The 13,187-nt window shown below is 47.1% G+C and overlaps 1 pseudogene across 1 annotated transcript; it reads right to left on the bottom strand.

The window, feature by feature from the left end:
* Nucleotides 1-548: 548 nt before the first annotated feature.
* LOC148865272 (dynamin-related protein 4C pseudogene) lies at nucleotides 549-2,859 on the bottom strand (annotated as a pseudogene). Its single transcript, XR_016109454.1, has one exon. The product of XR_016109454.1 is annotated as a dynamin-related protein 4C pseudogene (transcript).
* Nucleotides 2,860-13,187: the final 10,328 nt, after the last annotated feature.

Below are 13,187 nucleotides of genomic sequence, written 5' to 3'. Positions count from 1 at the left end.
CATTGAAAAGTGTTAAAATTACAAGAAAGACAACCATGAGTGAACCAAACCAATCAAAGGACAGATTTGGAAACAACTTGCAAAAGAGCAAGTGAAACCAAATACCCAGGAGGAAACTTGCAAGATGTTTGCCAATAAATCGAACAGATTTGGAACACCAAAAAGGAGGACAAACTACCTCCAATACAGAGATCTGACAGCAAACTCTTACACCAAAGAAACCCAGCCAAGATGCCAGCGTACTATTTCACTCACCATAACAAGCGGTGTTTATACATGTGAAAAATTAATTGCCAAAATAACCCTTTCCTTGGCGATAAAACCTCCAATATCCACGTTTAAGTGGAGATAAGACGAGTTCAAATCAGCCCCCACAACGTCCGATGTTCTTAATACACGGCATGAATGTGTTGCGGGACGTTGTTGGGGGCTGATTCGGTCTCAGATAAGAGGACTGGGCAAGATTTGAATATATAAAGCAACCGATACCATCACTCATTCACCCCCACCCCACGAATAACGTGCCCTTTGTTAGTATTACTTATAAATGACCACCAACCATACATATCATATCAATTATCAACACAATATTGATAATACATAGAGAGGTTACTTAATTAGGTCCCATTCCCATATATATCCTCTACATTACAGAACAGTCAACAGAGAAAGAGACTAGAAGAACAGAAGAAATCAGCTGATACGGTCCATAATCTTGGCCACAATCTCCTTGGATTCCTTGAGTAATTTAGTGCTCCTATTGAGCCGATCTCGCTTCTGGGTAACAGATGGGGATTCGTCAAGCAACCGTTCAATCCCACCAACATGAGGCCCCATCAGCTCAATCACAATCTCCTTCTCCAGCTCTTTGTTTACCAAGTTCTGAACACTGAAGAGAAGGTGGAGCGCCAAACTGTCCACCAACCTCTGTAGCACAATCTTCCAGTAAGCCTTGATTCTCATTCTCATGTCGAATGCTTGCTGCACCATCCCACTGTAGGCCCTCAGATGTTCTACCTCAATAGTCCCATAACCTTCAATCGTCGCACACTGATTCTGATGATGCACGGAGATGTTGTTTAACTGCATCATGAACTTTTCTTGTTGCGCCATGAGACTGTGCCAGGTTGACATGTAATCTGGGTTGCAGGTATAATCCGTCATCTTCTCCATCTCCACGACCTCCAGCACTCGATCAACAGAGTGGTTCTTCATCTTGGCGATTAGATTCTGTGTTGTCCTTCTTGTGCAAGATTGAAGCTGTGGGTAGCCTTCGGAGTGGTGCATCAGGACTCGGACGACCACGTCTTCTATGTAAGCCCACACATCTTGAACGAAATTGACGGGAGTGCCTGATATTTCTTTCACTTTTCTCTGTAAAATGGTGAGGAAAGCTGTGCGAGGAAGGAAATTCGGAAGCTCAATGCCTTTCGCTTCTTCGAGGACTCGAATTTCCTCCATTAAAAACTTATCCTTGACGACTTCGGACCTCAGTTTGAGCTTTTCGGAATACTCGTTGAGCTTCTCGGCCAATCTAGCGGTGCAATGCATGTATTTGTCATCCGGGAACTCATCAAACTCCGCTCTCACAAGGATTTTCCTGAGAGATTCTTTCGTAGACCCAATAATCCGCATGAATGCAGCCATGGCTTCACCCGCGCTGGATAGCTTCTGTGGCAGTTTGTTGAACTCAGAAACGTTTAGATTGAGTTTCTCGTCGATCTTCTTTACGATGTCCGGCAGGCATTTTGCGAGACTGGCTGCTTGGAGTTCCACTAGTTTCTGAGCCAAAACAGGAATACCCACGATGGATTTGTCAATCTGAGAGAGCAGAGGATCGGATTGAAACAACCTTGCCTCCTCGGCCCTGGCTTCCTCGTAGGACTCGTCGTTAATGCGATTCCTCACGCAAACATAGCCAAGGCCAATGTGAACATCGTCCGAGGTCACCTTCTCTTTAAGACCTTCAGGAGCCTTATCGCACTTAGTGACCACAGCCAGAGTCCTCTCGCCGGTGGTGTCGACACGTTGAGACATTCTGATCGATTCGCAGGTCGGGAAATCGACAGTAGCCGATAAGACGTTGAGAATGATGCTCTCTTTGTGCTTTATGTACTCCATTATAATGTCGGATATCTGCTCGTAGATGTCTTCGGGCTGGTCATGAACAGGGACCCTCGTGATACCAGGCAAATCACTCATGGTGAGATCCGGGGCGCCTTTCTTTTTCACCGTGAGAGTGAGACGAGTATGGGAGATGCCTTTGTTCTTACCTGCGATCTCATTGGTGGCTTCAATGATGTCTTCCGCGACATGGACTTCATCAGTGTCGACCTTATGGTCGAGATACTCCAATTGGAGTTCTGGGTCGTGAGAAGAATGGCTCTGCAATCGCATTATGAGGGGAACCCGTGTGCAGATGCCTACGCCGCGAGGGAGGCTGATGCCGGCAAGGGACTCGAGGACACTAGATTTGCCGGAGGATTGGTCGCCGACGACGACAATGGTGGGGAGCTCAATGCCTTCTTTCATGACATTGAGGTGGCGCAGCTGGTCTACGGCGTCGAGGAGGGGTCGAATCCGGTTGTAGGAGGAATAGAGAGGGATTGTTGCAACTTCGGTAACCTCAGCGTCTTCTTCCTTGGCACTGGCAAGGCCAACGTTGGCCATTGTGTCTTCTACAGAAGAAGTTGCAGAAGTCATGAGAGATCGATGAGAGAGAGAGATGGTTGGATGCGTTGGGCTGCTTTCTTTTCAAATGTATAAGAGTTGCGTTGCGCAGAGTGAGAGACGAGAGATCAGAGATGATGCCAGTTGAGTTTACTTGGGAACAGAGGAAGATGAATTAGATAATATAAACAAGAAAGAACTTATTCGACAGGGAACAGATGAATTAGATAATATAAACAAGAAAGAACTTATTCGACAGGGAACAGATGAATTAGATAATATAAACAAGAAAGAACTTATTCGACAAAGAAATGTACAAAGGGATCACTTTTCAATCGTCGATTCTCATTGTACGGATTTTCTTATTCTTTTCCGCGACACTTGTTTGAAATCTGTGGAGTTTACATCTGCCCCCACAAAACGCGCCACTAAAACATCCAACTCGCACATCTCAGCGTGCATCGAGAACATCTCCCGTACTTGTCATTGAGAGATGTTCTCGATAAACGGTTGAAATGTGCTGTGGGACGTTTTGAGACGTGGACGCTTCTCCTTGTGTGAATCCTTTTCACGATTCCTTACGTGTTAATGGTTTATTGACTAAAGTTTTAGACACTTTTTTAAAGAAGAGACACCAGACGGTGTAGCTCGGTCCCATGAGACCATGAATCACCCCAACAAATAGCAACTAAAGTATTCCGGAAGGCTAATCAAGTACCAGCTTAGCTTGCGCATGAAAGCTCAATTTCTCCTTGGGACTTGTGTATAATGCAATTTTGTTTAATTCAAAAAAAAAAAAATAACATTGGCCATTGGGCATTTTCACTTATAAGCATTCCTCAAAGATTGTCCTTAGCCTTCACGGTGTATTAATCTTTGACTTGAGGTATAAAATAAGCAGAAGAGAGTCCCAGGCAACCCAAGCTTCTGATAAGTTTATGGTACGTAGTATTACCAACAAAATAAGCTTTGACCTCCAAGTTTTTCATATGGCACAAGAGTCATCGAGATGCATCATAGTTAATTTTATCAATTGAGGGCTGGTTCGTTGATGTATTAGTTGGATTGTCTCAGCATGGACGCAGAACCACTTTGAAAAAAAAGAAAAAAGAGAGGTACAGGAAAAATGGGAAAGTATTGCTGATGAACAAAAAAGAAAAAAAGGAATCATAGTTCATCATCTATTGAGCATTTTCAAATTCTTTCTATTCTCCATTTCCCCCTTCAAGAGTTCCTTTTACTATTATCCAAAATCAAATAAAGAGCACAATTTTGTCCTCTCCGCTCTTTCATGACAACTTATTATTAGACATGTTCAGCACAAAGTTTTAAGCCCTCAGGTTTGGGCTCGAGCTTTATACAGCGGGCCCAATCTATCCTTTTCCAAATAAGCATGGCCTGATAAACCCTTGGAATTTAAGTTGTTGGTTAAAAAATCCTTAACAAGATACCGATTCAAGCTCATTTAGGGCGAGTGTAACGATGAAGGGATTCCTCGAAAGAAGCACGAGGTGGGCGTCTTCAAGCAGGCACGCTTTGGGATGGGAGTAGTTGGGAGTCGGTGCGATTAGTTGCTTTTAGTTTCGAGTGAGGGAGTGGAGTTCAGGGAAGCCCTCGGTATGGGGGAGATCCAAAGGGGGTATGTTAGTCAAATAGAGGGGTCTCACGGGGGCGTAGTCCACGGCTTTAGCCTTAAGCTAGTAAGGGCTGTAATTCTTGTATTGGGCGAACCAAACCGTTAAATAGCGCCGTTTAGTGGCGTGCAGGGAGTAGTGGTCTTGTTGCTGGTAGGTGCGACCATTGGAGTTGACTACCTTAAAGGACTGTTCCCTTCCATTCAGTGGGACTGGGGTCATCACGCAGCTCCGAAAGCAGAAGGAAGGGCCCTTTCTTGTTGTCGGGGAGGGCGGCGGAGCATAGGAATAGATCACACTTTTGATGTCCCGTTTGACCGATCCAATAACCGCCGTATCACTATCCCTATCCTTCCCAGCGCTTTCCCCATAAGCCCTACAACCCACCCTTTGTTGTTGGTGAGAGAGAGCCTACTACACTAGACTGATCGCCCTCCTCTCGGCATTGCCCGAACAACTACCTGACCCCCTAGTGCTGCAGCCGCTTGAAAATCTTGATGAATTGCTGTTACGGTCTGATACAGGCTTAATTTTACCTACACTTGGCAGGCTTACGTTGAGGGACATCACCATCATTTTCACCTGTAAGATTTTTGGGAGAATTGATGTTATCTTCAGGCAAACCACCAAAAGCTTAACGTACTCTTTGAGGAGGGGTGGTCGACCTTCTTGGGTGTCTGACCTTGGCACTCCTAGACCATCATCCCTTGCGGGGCGGCCCTGATTAATGGCTAGCATGGCTACCAGAATTCCTCATGGGCGCACACATGCTCATGGGGACAGTGCATGGACCAGCACTGCGTTGTCGACACTCAAGGGAGGCTTGGCATGCAGGCCTGGCTCAAGCATAACCCTTCACCACGTCAGCCCCTTGCCCAAGTTGAGTGAGCTACCCCATTGCCTCTACCGCACGGGTGTGTTACGTCCCAGCGGTTGCCTCTCAATATGGCACACAGGTGCCCATTATCATCGGCATACAGGAGACCCCTCACATCGGTGCCAAGTCACCTCTTCGGCGCACAGTCGCCTTGCATTATGGCCGTCCCCCTTTAGCACGTAAGTGGCACCTCCCATGGACCGATCTAAGCCAGCCAAGTGCCCCGGCCATGCGACTGGAGGTCATGATCTAGTGGTACTGACCTTGGTGGAACCATCTCACCGGGCAACTCCTAACCTCTAAGCACACAAAGGCTTGTCCTGACCTCTAACCCTGTGACATTATGACAAACCTCTGATCAAGGTTGGTCGCTCGTACTCTAACTCCCTCCATTAATGCTTGAAAAGAAGTTCAGTCTCATCCTTAACATCTCGCGACAACGGGTGACTTCTGATTGGGTCGATGCCAAACCCGCCTTCGCGGTTGATAAAGCAGTTGAGGCTTTGGAGCGCTCTCATGAAATTGCTTCGTACTGTGGCCGTATACGTTCAAAATGGTCCACAAGCTCCTGGGTGGAAAGGTCACTACGGATGGACTAATTTGATGACCCAGTTCACCTTGGCGGTTACGTCTAGGGCGGAACTTTAGCAGCAGAAACAAAAGTAAACAAAATCAAGACCAAAAAGATAGTCCTTATGAGCCTTCAACACCCTCTTGACAGGTGGGCTGCCGTGAAGCTCAAGAAGATAATCTTTGAGCTCCGCTTTTGTCGTTGGATCCCCTAAGTGATAAAAAACAACTGCCCGAATCTTATGTCGATTCGTCAGAAGATATTGTGCGCTAACCCCAGCTGGTAAAATGAAATGGTTGAATAATTGAAAAATGAGATTATTCAGGAATACACATTGAATGCTGAGACTAGGTATCGAATTTCTGGTAATAGATCCATAATCAAAAAAGTGTTTGTGATTGTTTCAGAAGAAATGAAACAAACGATACGGTAGAACTAGGACAGTTATTGTAGATGAAGGGTGATTTGGCCCGATTTCATAACAGGGGATATGTGGACGTGATTTGGCATAAGTGACAATTCAGCATGGTCAGTTCGTCGTAGAACAACCTCGAGTATCTTGTTACTCCGAACTAAAGTTACTTCGAGCCAAGATCATCCCGAACTAGGATCACCTCGACATCAGGTCGCAACGAGTATTAACAATACCGAGTCCGCAACAAATTGAGCCCGAATAGCTAGATCACCTTAGGAGGAGTCCACCTCGAAACAAGCCTACCTCGGTACAAGAGCACCTTGGTACTAAAGCACTTCGGCATTCACATCAAGTTGAGCACGAGCTCAAGTGATGCTGACCACCGCATGGTAACTCCAAGGATCTCACCACTGTACCCCGCGTCTTACGGGATCATGCCTTATAACGGCAAGTATTATCTCACCCACTCCCCGATTCAGGTGGAAATGGGAAACCTTACCAGTTGGTGGTGTTATCCCCAACTAATAAAGCAACGAATCCTACCGCAGTGAGAATCCCAGAACTACTACACCAAACCCATGAGGACTCCAATAAATAAAGGCCTCACCCCCCAGGGGTGAAGGGTATGCGTAATCTCTGCTCTTTAGTTTTCTATCATTTTTAAGTTCTCATCAACTCGCAACCAAGTACTGACTTAAGCATCGGAGCGACCTCGCCGGGTAAGCCACCATGTGTTCTCTAATTTGATTATTGCAAATCAATCAAGTCCGTTGTTTGTTGGGAGCTAGGTCACCTCCAGCTAGGAGTAGTCGGATTGCACTACATCATTTGGCGTCGTCTGTGGGAAACGCTTCAAAAAGCCTCTTTTCGCTAACCATCCAAAACTGTGTCAATGGCATTCTCCAGTAACGCCAGACAGAATGGAGAAATGAATGTCTCCGGGGGGCAACCTCAAGTCCCTACTATGTGCATTGGTCAGTTCACCGTGCCTCTCACTGCAATCGGGGTTCCCACATTGAACATGCCTCAAGTCATAGTGCCGGTGAATGCCCCACTCCCTCTGATGGTGGGCGCAACCTACAACGAACCTTCTGTGGTTCTCCCTGCAGTTGGACAAAACCAACTAGATGGCCTGGTACACTGAGTGCGGGCTATTCAGGTCCAGATGCAACAGGTCCAGCAGCTCCAGCACTACCAACAACAGGTGATGCACCACTTTTACCAGCTACAATGTTAGCAGCAATTCCCTCTGGTGTCGTGGAGTCAACAGTCGGTCCCACCTCGGAGTCCGCTCCCACAGCAAAGCGGATCCCGTTGTCAGAACTCTCACCCTCCTCGCCGGGGACAGACTCCCTAGGTTCCACATCCCCTCGGGAGCCAAGTCTCGTCTCGCGGCAGGAGAGACAAACAAATAGCTCCTATTTTGGAGAAAAGATTAGGAGACTCTTAGCCCACCAGGGCCATTTCGCCCAAGTCGTCGCGTCAGGAAGGCTTACTCACGGGGAATCGGTTCAGGGTTCTGGTCGCAGATTCCAAACGAGGACTCTCCATCCATAGTAGCCAGTACTAGCAGTCTGAGTCACCCCGCGACCACATCGAGCCTAATCGTATTGAAGCTAGCAGCACTAATGTGGAACTTGCCAAGCAGCAACAGAAGCGGCATCATAAGACGTGCTGAGTTGTAGCTTCGAGCCAGCTCGTCACTCCTGATCAGACTGAGCAACCAAAAGTTAAAGAAGAGGCAAGCTTGGGAGCTACAAAAATTCCCCTCCTCTTTGGGTTTTCTCTGCTATCTCTCGACCTCCTAGCGACCCCAATGCCAAAAGACTTCAAAATGCCTCCGTTGGACAAGTATGACGAGTCATTCGATCCTAATGATCATGTAGACTCCTTCCAGTCCCAGATGCACTTAACTAAGGTTGATGAATCTTGCGTGTGCGTAGCTTTCTCTACGACCTTCAAGGGTTGGGCGCAGTTCGTACAGATGTTCACCTCGCACTTCATCACCAGCAAGAAGTGTCCAAGGTCGCACGAAAGCTGCCTCAGCATAGTCCAGAGAGAGGGGGAATCAATTCGGATGTTCACCTCGCACTTCAACGACACTTGCTTGCAAATCCCCAATCTAGATCCCGCTGTAAGGCTCACGGCAGCAAAGAGAGGCATCACTCACAAGGAGTTCAAATGGCACGTGGTAGCCAACAAGCCCAAGGATATCACCGAGTTGCTCCAGCTCGTCAATCAGTTCATCGAGACAGAGGAGGAGATGAATCAGAAAAAATGAGTCTAGTCGAGAAGAGGAAGCGAGAAGGTGATACCTCGAGCAATGGGGATAGCAAGTGAAGAAAGAGCAAGTCGCCAACCAGAAGAGGGAACAAGTCAGGTCGATGTTCCTGAACTCCTATGGTCGAAAGGACGAGCTACATGCCCCACAACGCAAAGCGAGGAGAGATTCTCATGGTGATCAAGGATGCCTCTTATGTAAAGTGGCCACCCTGGCTGAGGGGGGATCCCGCCACTAGAAATAAAAATGTATTCTGTCATTTTCATAGAGATCACGGTCATAGTACCGAAAATTGTAGAAACATCCGCGACGAGATCGAAGAACTCATCCGTCACAAATATTTGAAAAATTTTGTACAGAAGGATAATAAGAACCAGACAGATCGGCAGGGGGAGCAGAGGAGAGATGCTCCTGAGTCCAGCAGTAGGCAAAATGAATAGAGACAGCTTCCCAAAGAAAGACCGGTATGCGGAGTAATCAACACAACCACTGGTGGATCTATTATTGTGGACTACTCCTTAGCAGTGGGAAGGACCTCGGTTTGCGAACTAGAATGGGAAGAATAGAATCCTTCAAAGCGATCAAGGCTCAAAGACCCCATATTCTTCACAGAGGACGAAGAGCGTGGAATTCAATACCCCCATGATGACGCGCTAGTCATAAGGATGAGGATCAACGATTTTGAACACGTCCTAGTAGATTCAGGGATCTCGGCTAACATCTTATTCAATGATGCATTCGACAAGCTCCAGCTCCAAGAAAGCGACATCAAGCCAACGAGTTATCCTCTGGTAGGCTTCAGCGGAGAAGAAGTAAGGCCCCTATGATGGATTTCAGTACCTGTGGAGGTCGACACGTGGCCCAATATCGCGAGGTTTGAGCACACCTTCTTGGTGATCGCGACTCCCTCCCCGTACAATGCCATTATAGGGCGGCCCATCACCCATGCACTTCGCGCGGTAGTGTCTACCTACTACTTGGCTATGAAGTTCCCCACAGACTTCGGAGTAGGGGTAGCGCAAGGCGACCAGCTCGAGTCTCGAAAATGCTACGTCGCCGCCCTCAAAGGGAAAGCCAGGCTGGCGGATGACATCGAGCCAAAGTGACCCGTGGAATATCCCATGGAGCGAGCTACATCAACCGAGGAGTCGATCCATATCCCAACTTCAAAAGAAAATTCAACTAGAACTCTCCAGATCGGGGCAGCGATCGAGGAACCTCTTCATTCTCAGTCAGTAAGCTTTTTACTTAAAAATTTAGACATATTTGAATGGTCCGAGGCAGAAATACCTAGTATAGATGCAAAGGTAATAACTCATAAATTAAATATTGATCCTGCAGTCAGGCCCGTTAGACAGAAGAAACGCAACCTCGCCCTAGAGCACCGGAGGATAGTTGGCAAGGAGGTTGGGAAAATCCTTGCAGCCGATTTCATCAGGGAGGTTCATTATCTGAGCTAGGTAGCAAACCCCATTCTGGTAAAAAAAGGCCAACAGTAAATGGCACATGTGCGTCGATTATACCGACCTAAATCGAGCTTGCCCGAAGGATTGCTTTCCACTCCCTAAGATCGACCGTCTAGTGGATGAGACCTCAGGGAACGAGTTGCTGAGTTTTCTGGATGCATACTCAAGATATAACCAGATCAAGATGGACCCCGCTGACGAGGAAAAATCAGCATTCATAACCGAGCTAGGATTGCATTGTTACAAGGTCATGCCTTCGGACTGAAAAATGCCGGGGCGACCTTCCAATTGATTGAGCTGTTGATCGGCGATAAGGTTGAATGCTATATAAACGACATGGTCGTCAAAACCTGACTTTCAAATTGTCTAATAAATGACTTGCAATGTGTTTTTGAAATTTTACGCAAATATAATATGAAATTAAACCCTAACAAATGTGTCTTCGGTGTAGCCTCGGGAAAATTCCTGGGTTACATAGTTAATCGGCAGGACATCGAAGCCAACCCTGAAAAAATAAAAGTCATCCTGGATATGAAGTCACCTCGTAAGTTAAAAGAGGTTAAGAGGCTGAACGGCCGTATAGCCGCACTGAGCCACTTCATGTCCAAATTGGCAGATCGCTGCCTACCTTTTTTCAAGGCAATTAAGAAAAGTAGAGAGTTTTGTAGGACGTCGACCTGAGGAGGGAGAAGTTTTAAAGGTGTACCTCTCCGCGAGTAATGAAGTAGTCAGCTCGGTACTAATGAAAGAAGTAAATTGGGTCCAACGACCTATCTACTATGTTAGTAAAGTTTTGCAGGATGCCAAAACCAGGTACCCAGAGATCGAGAAACTGACGTACGCGTTGGTCGTAGTAGCTTAGAAGCTTTGTCCGTACTTCCAGGCCCACACAGTCGTCATCCTCACCAACAAACCTCTGAGGCAAATCATGCTCAAGCCCGGGGTATCTAGCAAACTAACGAAGTGGGCCATTGAACTCAACGAGTACAACATTCGATATGAGCCTTGGATGGCGATTAAGGCCCAAGCCTTGGTCGACTTTGTTGTGGAATGTACCTTCAGTACCACAGTCCCCGAATTGATTGAGCTTGAGCATAGGGAGGAAGCTTCAAGCAGTACGGAACCGGTCCCGATCAGAGCAAGGCTGACCTAGGACGAGGAGCCCTGGATCCTCCATGTAGACGGCTCATCCAATCAGCAAAGAAGCGGAACTGGAGTTATTCTGTACGGGCCAAGCAAGGTCAAGCTAGAGTACGCACTTCGGTTCGAGTTCGTGGCATCCAATTACAGAGCAGAGTATGAAGCACTGATAGTTAGGCTCGCTCTAGCGAACAAGGTACAAGCGAAACACGTCGTCATTAGCAGCAACTTCAAACTCATGGTCAACCAGGTCACCGGCGATTATGAAGCTCGCGACCCCACCATGGCCGCCTATCTAGTCAAGGTCAAGAAAGTTCTATGCAGCTTCCAGTCATACTTAATCAAGTAGATTCTGAGGTCCGAGAACATTGAGGCTGATGCCTTATCCCGGTTAGCCAGCACAAGCACCAACACCATGAGAACCGTGTATATAGAGATCCTACCTCGGCCCAGCATTCTCGAGGGGGCAGAAGAGGTCGCTCCTATTGCACAAACAGAGCCGAGCTGGATTGACCCACTCGTGAGCTAGCTACTTCACGGGACCCTCCCTGCAGATCGCAATGTAGCCAGAAGGGTAGAGCAACTGGCAGCCAAGTACGTCATGATAGACGGACGACTGCACCGAAGATCCTACAAGCTCTCCTACTTACGCTCAAAGGCTGAGCTCGTTCTCCACGACACTCATGAAGGCCTGTGTGGTGGACACTTGGGGGATAGGGCGCTCACTCAAAAAGAACTGCGACAGGGGTACTATTGGCCCACAATGAAGGTAGACGCACTCGAGCTTGTCAAGAAGTGCGATAAATGCCAAAGGCATGCCAACATCCACCACCAACCTACTACTAACCTGAAGTACCTTACTAGCCCATGGCCCTTCACAAAATGGAGACGAAGTGGGTGGAGGCAGAACCCCTGGTAACTAAAGGGATGAGAGATCCATCCCATGGACGCCCAAAGATTGCGGAATAAGGGGGCGAATTTCAAAAATTTTTCTCTCCCTTCAACTGGGAATCACATTCCCTATTTAGAAAATCATATTTTCAAAGATCATTCTTGAACCTTATACTGAACCAAAAGGAATAGGAGAGAATTATACTTGATACGGAGAAGTAATATCTCCCAACGAAGGTGTTCACGCCCAAGGAAGGATCCAAAGACTGCTCCCACTGAAGATGGCACAGTGCAGGATGGAGCAGAATCAGCAGTGTACTTCCCCAAGAACTCTGTCCTTCACAAAAATCAGTAGAATGGTACGTGAGCACAGCTTCCTTTACAATCATTTCTCAAAGAACTGATGTCAAGATCTAATCTTGACTTCTCCCACAACTGGAGATCGAACTGGAAAAACAGGGCGGCAAGAACAGGGAGGCGGCAAGAGAGTATTCGCAGGGTGCCGAATTCTCTCTTCTTGATTTCAGCACTAAAGAGGATCTTATGTATGTCTCCTAAAGGCTGCCGCCCCCTCCTTCTTTTGTTAACTTAAAAGATCAGCTTCTAATCCCATTATGAGCTGCTTATCCAAATCATATTTGGATCAACCTTCTCTTCTAGTGATAAGGATAAACCTTATCTTATCTGCAGATTAGATTAGCTTTCTCATAATCCCATTAGGAGGTTTCTAGATCTGAATCACATTCAGATCTGGACTCTCTGAGTGGATAGGATTAAGACCCTATCCTATCTGCTAATCCATCTCAGAATTCGCCCCTTTAATTAACTAAATAAATAGCCCAATTTGAAATGGGCTTTAGGCCCATTAAGCTTATGTGCTCACTTAACCTTCCTAACTACTGCCCAGTTGGGCTTCCTTGTATGGCGTGGGACCCAAGCATTGATCTACACATCAGGCACAAGGGTTCGGCCCAGCCTTTGTTACAAGGCCTGGTTGAATACACTGTTAAAGACAGTGCACCCCCTGAAACCCATCGAATGGGCTCTATGGGCCCAACACTTACCCTAAGTGGACCCTGGGCCAAGCCACCTTGTAACACCCAGGGACTGTGGGCAAATGCAAGGTTAGCCCATCAGGTATTATCCTCAATGGTCTTACACTTAACCTCTCAGCCTTTAATGATCATACACTGCCCGACAAGAGAGGACCTCTCCCACGGCTGCAAGGAACAGTGTTGCACT

This window comes from Nelumbo lutea, chromosome 3 (genome assembly GCF_056320005.1).
Source record: "Nelumbo lutea isolate HS-2025 chromosome 3, American lotus-T2T, whole genome shotgun sequence".
Taxonomy (NCBI): domain Eukaryota; kingdom Viridiplantae; phylum Streptophyta; class Magnoliopsida; order Proteales; family Nelumbonaceae; genus Nelumbo; species Nelumbo lutea.
The sequence above is the reverse complement of the archived record's forward strand: the minus strand, read 5'-3'. Positions and strand labels throughout refer to the sequence as shown.